At 39.1% G+C, this 9,854-nt stretch overlaps 1 protein-coding gene across 1 annotated transcript in view; it reads left to right on the top strand.

Annotated features, from left to right (window-relative positions):
* LOC109846713 (transcription factor ICE1-like) overlaps window positions 1-9,854 on the top strand; it is a 30,407-nt gene that overhangs the window by 19,492 nt on the left and 1,061 nt on the right. The window lies entirely within an intron of this gene.

Raw genomic sequence — 9,854 nt, 5'->3', positions numbered from 1 at the left:
CACTGAAGCTAATTCTCTTCAGTAGGATGCCGGGTCTCCAATAACTATCACGTTAATGATCACCTCTGATAGTCAAGCTCGTTAGATTGTGGCCCACTAGGCGATGCGCCATGTCTGCTCCTTTTCCCCCGTACTTGTTCAAGACTGGGGGCGGGTCCACCAAAACTATCACGTTAACTGTCACCTCTGATAGTCCTTTTCCTCCAAATTCCCCCACCAATCCTCTTCAAGTAGGATGGTGGGTCCACCAAAACTATCACGTTAACCGTCACCTCTGATAGTCTTTTTCCTCCAAATTCCCCCACCAATCCTCTTTCAAGTAGGATGGCGGGTCCACAAAACTATCACGTTAACAGTTACCTCTGATAGTCAAACTCATCAGATAATGGCCTACCCGGTGATGTGCCTCTATTCCGACTTTATGGATAGTGCCCCACTAGGCGATGTGTCTTGTCTACCTTTTTTTATTCCCTTGCTAAGTCTTAATCAAGACTGGGGGTTGGTTACTTGGAATCCATTGGATTAAGAGTAATAAATCTTTCACATCGTCAAGTTAACATTACACTTCTGACGATCATCACCCCACAGAGTAATTACTCCCAATTTGTCACGTTAACAACATACACCTCTGACAATCAACTTATCAATCCTTGCCAATAGGATGATAGGTCCTCAAAATTGCTCAAATCGCAATCTTCCCCAGCAAGACAATAAGTCTTCAAAATCGAATTCAAATCACAGGTATCAAAACTCATTGTTCCTGATGATAAATTCACCTAGCAAGTCTCCCCAGCGAGACGCTAATTCCTAAAATCTTGTGTAAGTCACAAGAACTATTAAGTCTTAATCAAGACTGGGGGTTGGTTACTTGGAATCCATTGGATTAAGAGTAACGAATCTTTCACATCGTCAAGTTAACATTACACTTATGACGATTATCATCCCCACAGAGTATGCATTCAACTTGCATCACTCTCCACAACGTTGCTCCGATCACAACATTCTCTTGTCACGTTAACATCATACCTCTGACAAATTCACTTATCAATCCTCGTCAATAGGATGATAAGTCCACAAAGTTGCTCTAAACGCAACACATTCCTGTCACGTTAACAATATACCTCTGACAATAATTCACTTATCAATCCTCGTCAATAGGATGATAAGTCCCCAAAGTTGCTCCAATCGCAACATCATCCTTGTCACGTTAACACTAAACCTCTGACAAATTCACTTATCAATCCTCGTCAATAGGATGATAAGTCCACAAAGTTGCTCCAATCGCAACATCCTCCTGTCACGTTAACACTTAACCTCTGACAATCCACTTATCAATCCTCGTCAATAGGATGATAAGTCCACAAAGTTGCTCCAATCGCAACACACATCCTGTCACGTTAACACTAAACCTCTGACAATCCACTTATCAATCCTCGTCAATAGGATGATAAGTCCACAAAGTTGCTCCAATCGCAACACACATCCTGTCACGTTTAACACTAAACCTCTGACAAATTCACTTATCAATCCTCGTCAATAGGATGATAAGTCCACAAAGTTGCTCCAATCGCAACACATCCCTGTCATGTTAACATCATAACCTCTGACAACCCACTTATCAATCCTCGTCAATAGGATGATAAGTCCACAAAGTTGCTCCAATCGCAACACACATCCTGTCACGTTAACACTACACCTCTGACAAAAATCCACTTATCGACTCTCCTCAATAGAGCGATAGGCCCATAAAATGCTGTTAGGTCAACCTCACACCCCTAACAGTCAAACCCCCCCAATAAACTTGTTAATCATTTTTCAACAAGAATAGCAAGTTTTCATTATGAAATCCCCAGCGGATTAAAGATTTTCTAGAATTATCCTAGTGATAATAAAGAAAATTTTTGAATTTCACTTTAAGTGAAAATTCATGCCAAAGTTAATACTATACTTCTGACACTTCCAACTTTCTTTCGGTGTTTCAAGCCACACAGGAAGAAACGACACCAAAAATCCATGCCTTCACGCATGGGGGACTTTATCTCGATCCCTAATTAGAGATAAGTCTACGCCTAACACGCGTTGCCAGTTAATCTTTCGCCATGAAAAAGACACCAGGATTCATGCCTGGGGGAATTTATCTCGACCCCCTAATTAGAGATAAGTCTGCATCTAACACATGCTGCCGGGTAGCCCATTCTCGTAATAATAGCAAAGCCTACGTATTCAATATCGTAGCAGGTGAATTTTATCCCGAATCCTAAGTAGAGATAAGTCTACGCCTAACACGCGTCGCCGGTTAGTCTTTCACCGTAAAAAGGACAAAAGTCTACGTATTCAACATCGTAGCGGGTCGTTATTAATAACACCAAAATCCATGTCTTACACACATGGGGAACCTTATCCCAAATCCTAAGTAGGGATAAGCCTACGCCTAACACACGTTGCCGGTTAGTCTTTCTCCGTGAAAATGACAAAGTCTATGTATTCAAAATCATAGCATCAAGTCTAAGAGGGTTCATTCTCTTAGCACAACGTTACATGTGGAACGGACTTAGACAATCCATATGCTAGCCCGACTCAAACGGTAGTCGGTAAAGGCTTGTCAAATCCGTTGATGGCTGAGGGTTTGCCAAAAATCCTATGCATGTTTAAAGGCCCATCAGCTTAATGGACGTGAGCCAAGACTTGAAACGAATAAGCTGAAGACAAGTTTCAAAGACTTAGTCAAAAATACACGGAAACCACTTCCATGTCTCAGGTCAAAACGCCGAGGTCAGACCCGCGTTGCAAAAATCATGACGCCGAGGTCACACCCGGATTCCAACTTTAGAAATGCAGATGTCAGACCCGCGTTACAAAAATCATGACGCCGAGGTCACACCCGGGTATCAAATTCAAAACGCCGAAGTCAGCCCCGCGTCTCAAATTCAAAACGCAGGAGTCCACCCCAGTATTCCAGAAGCAGGATTATGACGCATACCTTCACAAAGGTCCTACGTGGCAAATCCCTTCAACCAAGATGCCTTCAAAGCAAGTGCAGAGAACGACTCCTTTACGACAAGGAATCAACAGCTCTAAGATCAGAGTTAAGATCCAAAGTATTCCGAAAATTCGTCCTAGTCAACCGCGAACTTTCGAAAACTTTGGAGGGGGTTCTGTAGGCTGTTTAAAAATCACAATAGATAGCTTATCCCCCATCAACCACCGATGATGGAAGTTACAATCTGACGACTTCCAGAAGGCTGTAATCTGAAGACTTTCGCGTAGATTGCTGAAGGTTACAATCTGACGACCTTCACGACAACTGATGGAAGCTCTACTTCAACAGCCTTCACAATCAACATCGGGAGTTACAATCTGACGACTCTCATATTCTCAAGGAGCCAAGACGAAGATTACAAGACAATGATCTTTGCAAAGCTATGACAAAAAAGAGATTACTTGGTGATAATCTCTGCAAGGCAAGACGCGGAGGTCCTCCTCGTGTTTCAACGTCAAAACGCCGAGGTCGAACCCGCGTTACAACATCAAAACGCCAGGGTCGAAACCCGCGTTACAACGTCAAAACGCCGAGGTCGAACCCGCGTTACAACATCAAAACGCCAGGGTCGAAACCCGCGTTACAACATCAAAACGCCAGGGTCGAACCCCGCGTCACAACATCAAAACGCCAGGGTCGAACCCCGCGTCACAACATCAAAACGCCAGGGTCGAACCCCGCATCACAACATCAAAACGCCAGGGTCGAACCCGCGTTACAACAAGCCAAAACGCGAGTGACCCTCGCGTTCATTGGTGTTCAGCCAACACCCAACCTCGCGTCTCAATCCTAAGACGCGAGGTTAGGGTCCTGAACGCCAGGTTGGGCGTTTGACTCATTAACGCTGGAGTCGGACCCGCGTTACAACATCAAAACGCTGGAGTCGGACCCGCGTTACAACAAGCTAAACGTGAGCGACCCTCGCGTTCTTAGGGGTCCAGCCAACACCGACCCCCGCGTTTCTAAGCTACAACAAACCAAAACGCGAGCGACCCTCGCGTTCATCAATGTTCAGCCAACACCCAACTTCGCGTCTCAATTCTAAGAGGCGAAGTTGGGTTCTGAACGCCAGGTTGGGTGTTTTGACTTGTTCAAACACAAGCCGAACGGCCTCAAAACCGTTATCCCACGTTCTGGGGGATTTTTGCCCCATTATGGAGAGAATTAAGGGGGCGGTTTCACCCCCTTAATCCTCTATAAATAACTGAAGATCAATTCAGTTCACGGGGGCTTCGGGTTCGGTTCGATTTTTCTTGGCTTGGATCGACCACTGGAGATAGGCTTTTGAGGAGATCGACGTTCATCCTCAGCTAAGATCGACCACCAGAGCTTTCTTCTAGCCTTGGCTTATTAACCGATCTTCGGTTCAAATCAACTCTTTTACAGAGTTCTTCTAAACTCGTTCAGAGTTCTCAAACTTGCCACGCAAGTTCTCCACAACGTCAAATCATGAGGAGAAGACATCGTTCCAGTGAATCAAGACGTGCGGATCGTCAACGGAGAGCAAACTCGACGCAAGCATTCGAGGGAGGCACTCCATCGCCACCGTGAAGAACCCAGTTTTAAACAAAGGGGAAGAACCAATTTTGTTCTCCTCTCTTTTGTAATCAAGTTGTAACCGAGATCAAAGGAATCAAAGTCAAATTTTCTTTATTCTCTTCTTTGTATCACAAACGCCGAGAGAAGACCAAACAAACCAAAGTAATGTCATAAACACAAACAACCAATTTTAACATGGTTCGGCAAGGTGCTTACGTCCACGGGGCAAGAAGGGGATGAGGTTTTCAGTAATAGAGAATAAGAGTACAAACTGATATTACAAATCACTCGAACTCACCAATTAATCTCACCAATAAATCTCTAAATCTTTCCAAACAAAACTCTAACCAATAGCACAGAAAATACCTCTTTTCTGTGCTCCAAATATCCTCACTTCAATCCTGAAGAACCCCTAAAATGTGTGTTGATATTTGTTAGATATTTTATTAAGAAAAGACAATTTTGCCTTCATGAATAGTAATAAAATTTTTATAATTAAACCATGTCTTAATTAGCAATTATTTATATGTGTAACGGTTTTATAATTATGGGGAACGTTACAAAAATTTATGACGAACGTTACGGAATTAATTACAGGTTTTGTAACGTCTTTTCCAACCCTATATATATATCCGTATGTTGAGCTCAAAATGATAAGAAAAAAAATATATACAACAAGTTTCTCTTGTTTTTCTTCTCTCTCCTACATATTATTTTCATCTACATCTTAGTTTTATTTTATGGGCAACTTCCTTCATCTGAGCTGAAGCTCTGCACTCTCGCCTGAGTGTAGAGGCCGGCCGTTTCTGGGGGTTTTTACCGCTAGGGGGAGAGAACCATCTGCGTCAGGGCGATAGGCGGGTTCTCAATCTTCTAGGGCAGTGAATACACGACTGCTCCCGATCAGGCTAGTTTTAATTGTTTAATTTTTTAGATTTATCTGCATGCTATAATCTTAATTATTTGATAAATTTCCAACAATCTAGAAGATTGATAATGTAGCTATTATTATTTTTTAAATCCAAAAATGTTTCTACACATATTGATGCATGCTAATTAAATAGATCTACTGCAATATACTTCTTGCAAGGAACATAATTTTGTAGTCAATATTGATGCATGCTAATTAAATAGATCTACTGCAATATACTTCTTGCAAGGAACATAATTTTGTAGTCAAGTAGTTTGATAAACATACTTATGCACCTACTGCAATATACTTCTTGCAAGGAACATAATTTTGTAGTCAAGTAGTTTGATAAACATACTTATGCACCTGATCACATCTTAAGGCTACGTGTTCTTGCTTCTTTGTCTGCTTCCCTCCTGTGTCTTGTGGCTTGTGCATATGATGGCAAGAGACTCCATCATTAATTTGTTAATTAGAATTATATAATCAACTTTGATCCAAAAGCAATTCACATCATGCTCTCTCTCACAAACTTTATGCTTGCATACATAAAGATATGGAAAGGAAGGATAAGGCCTTTTAAAAAAAAATTGTTATTGTTTTAAAAAAAAAAGCTGTTGTTCATTGGATAAACAATTACTATTCATCCGAAAAAAAAATATTTTGCCATTACTATTCATTAGTGTTCATAAAAAACAATAATTTGAGATTACTGTTACTATTCTAAACTGTTTATTAAAAATATTTTTGCTAATTGCTTATCTATTAATTAATAGTGTTGTTAAAATAATAATATAATTAAATTTCTGTTACTGTTCATTCGAGATGATTACTGTTCATCCGAGAATTTTTAACTGTTAATTATTACATTTATTACATTTAATTAATTGTTGTTAATTAAGTTGTAATAATTACTACTAATTAATTCTAACAGATATTTAAAATTAATTGTAAGTAATTGTTTTAATTGCTTTTATTGCTTTTATTGTTGTTTTAAGATGTTGCAAGTGGGCTCTTTGCCTTCCAGTACCTCACGAGTCTGAAGTTCAAGCTCTTCCACAAATTAAATCTTTCTCGGCCTTACTGTTCTAAGCTTGCTGGGGCGGGCCGGAGTCGTTCTGACAGACCCCACAAAATAAAGTTTTACTCTCACGACATGTAAATAATGAGGTTCGAACATCAATAGGTAAACCCCCCCTCGGTTTTATCCAACATATGTTTGCAGTATAATTGCTAGGTAATTTAAATGATTACAGGAAATAATTTATAGTTTCTATATACTGTTAAAGAACAAAAACTCATTGAGTGAACCGATTCAAGTTTTCTTGGATTAGTTGGTGTCTAAGGCAAGGTTTAGGAGTTGCGTAACTCGCTCTGCAAGGAACGAGGTACTTAATTGATCTTTGATCAACCTCTATTACTATCCTTACCTGGCTAACTACCCAGGTAAAACTTTAATCTTTTCACTTTAGGAGTTTTTGGTTTGGAATAAGAGAACCGGAATTATGTGAAAATTCATATGCATTTATTTAATTACGCTTCTTGCATCATATATTGCCTAATGATAAATGATCAATATATGAGCGAACAAATCAAAGAGGTGCATTTTTTAAAATTCTATTTTATACGGTGGATTATATTTCAAATCTAAATGTTCATATATCTTTTGGATAACTTGCATTTGTTACATGATTAATTGTAAGGTTTTATGCAAGAATGCACTTGAAAATTTAAAGCACGTATGTACAAATATTATTATTATTATTATTATTATTTATATAAGAGGTGGTACTAGAAAATAGCAACATAAATTTGGAAGGTCTCCTTTGTAGACAACCAATTTAAATTTGGAAGGTCTCATTTGTAGGCAACCGATTTAAATTTGGACGGTCTCCTTTGTAGGCAACCAATTTGTAACCTCTTATAATAGAATAATTTAAAAATTTTATGCATTTGAATTATGAAGTATGAAATATATTTTAAGATACGAAAATATATTTTAAGATACGAAATCCTATTATGCTCTGCATGTATCTATTATTAATTTCATTCATGTATGTGCATATGCATAACTGCAGAATTTTTAGTTCCACATTAGTTTGAAATGTTCAGATATTAAGGTCAATCTCTTCAGACATAGACTATGATCTTTTATGATCATAGATCATGACCTAATGTCAATTTCAAACAATATGATGGACTAATTATAAAATAAATAAATACAACGCCTGCTAGGCAAAGTTGAGATTCTAGACTTTATAAAGTCTGTGAAAAGAATCTTGTTGCTCCTTTGACTAAGGGATTATCCAGGAGTGTGGTTCTGGATTCATCGAGGAAGATGGGGTTAAGCCCATAAATGAGGTCACTGGCAGCGGCAACCCAATGTCGGTTCAATGTGGTAGAAACAAGCTGGACAAGTGACTCTCGTGTGGAGCATCAACCTAGATATATTTATATATCATTATGTAGCATTTGCTACTACCCCTTCTCTATGATGACGATGCTCTTATGATACAGCTGGCTAGGCTGAGTTTTACTCTTAATAAGTCCAACGCGTGTATTGTGGGGGGTATTAAATAAACAGCTGTAGTACCCTTTGAGGACTTACCTACGTGAGAGGAACCGTGATGGCCGCGGTTAGGGGGGGCTGGGCTAACCCCTAGAAACTCTCATGAGTCGGTTTATTGTGAGCATGGCCTTTAACGCTCAACCCGCTTTGCTCAATAGATGAAGCGTATTGTGTGTGTTTTCATCAATACCTGATTAAAGGGGCCTAATTCAAGGCCTAGTCCATTATGTCCCTCAGGTGGCGATGAACTCACTAAGGAAAGGTTCAAAGCCGAAAGCTACCTCTCCCGAATTCACGATACGAAAGGTTGCCCAACCTATATTTGTTTTATGATTTCTTGATTTATTTATTAATTTCTGAGTCTTCAGTCAATATTGCCTTTGGGGGGGGCTGTTAGATATTTTATTAAGAAAAGACAATTTTGCCTTCATGAATAGTAATAAAATTTTTATAATTAAACTGTTAGATATTTTATTAAGAAAAGACAATTTTGCCTTCATGAATAGTAATAAAATTTTTATAATTAAACCATGTCTTAATTAGCAATTATTTATATGTGTAACGGTTTTATAATTATGGGGAACGTTACAAAAATTTATGACGAACGTTACGGAATTAATTACGGGTTTTGTAATGTCTTTTCCAACCTTATATATATCCGTATGTTGAGCTCAAAATGATAAGAAAAAAAAATATACAACAAGTTTCTATTGTTTTTCTTCTCTCTCCTACATATTATTTTCATCTACATCTTAGTTTTATTTTATGGGCAACTTCCTTCATCTGAGCTGAAGCTCTGTACTCTCGCCCGAGTGTAGAGGCCGGCCGTTTCAGGGGGTTTTTACCGCTAGGGGGAGGGAACTATCTGCGCCAGGGCGATAGGCGGGTTCTCAATCTTCTAGGACAGTGAATACACGACTGCTCCCGATCAGGCTAGTTTTAATTGTTTAATTTTTCGGATTTATCTGCATGCTATAATCTTAATTATTTGATAAATTTCCAACAATATTTATACCAAGCACAAATGCCAAACAGAACAGGAAACCAAAACAGACCCGAACCCGACTCGCGGTCGGCCGCACTTGATGCCGCTGTCGACCGGTTAGAATGACAGAAAACACGTAAATCGATTACAGGGTCCGCCGGTCGACCGCACTTGACGCCGCGATCGACCGGCTAGAAAACCGAAAAACACCCTGTAGTCGTGCACGTTTGCGGTCGATCTTCGCAAAGTTCGTGGTCGATCGTGAAGCCTCCAAAATATTTCCTGCTTCCCAGAACCTGTTTTTCTCCAATTTCTTTGACAGATCTACGATAAGTACTATATGATAACATTCGGATAAAAAATTTCACATTTGCAAAACATAAGGTATTAACATGCCAATTTCAATCAACTCAAAGTACATATATGTTACTATATACAAGTGAGGGTATATAAGTGTTAAAGGCGTAAAACTATAAGATACTTAAGTACAATTTAGCCCTTCGTCAAACTAAGAAGATGCTAAAAAAGTTTCTATTTCTATTTCGTATGTAACAGTGATTTCTAATAATACAATCGAACTTAAACTGCAGAAAGTGCAACTGTGTAAGTGACGCCTTATAAAAAGTCCACGTCGAAGTGCAGTGATCCTCACTATTGTTGATTCTCTCCAAATAGATGGAGAGAATCCGTGTAGTTTGAATGCTGAAATCATTAGTAGGACAAATGAATTAATTATGAAATGTTCGATCAAAAGACAAAATCTTAGGGGCTTGACCTAATTTTTTTAATAAGTCATCGTTTTCCGAGCATC

Source organism: Asparagus officinalis, chromosome 7 (genome assembly GCF_001876935.1).
Source record: "Asparagus officinalis chromosome 7, Aspof.V1, whole genome shotgun sequence".
Lineage (NCBI taxonomy): Eukaryota > Viridiplantae > Streptophyta > Magnoliopsida > Asparagales > Asparagaceae > Asparagus > Asparagus officinalis.
The sequence above is the reverse complement of the archived record's forward strand: the minus strand, read 5'-3'. Positions and strand labels throughout refer to the sequence as shown.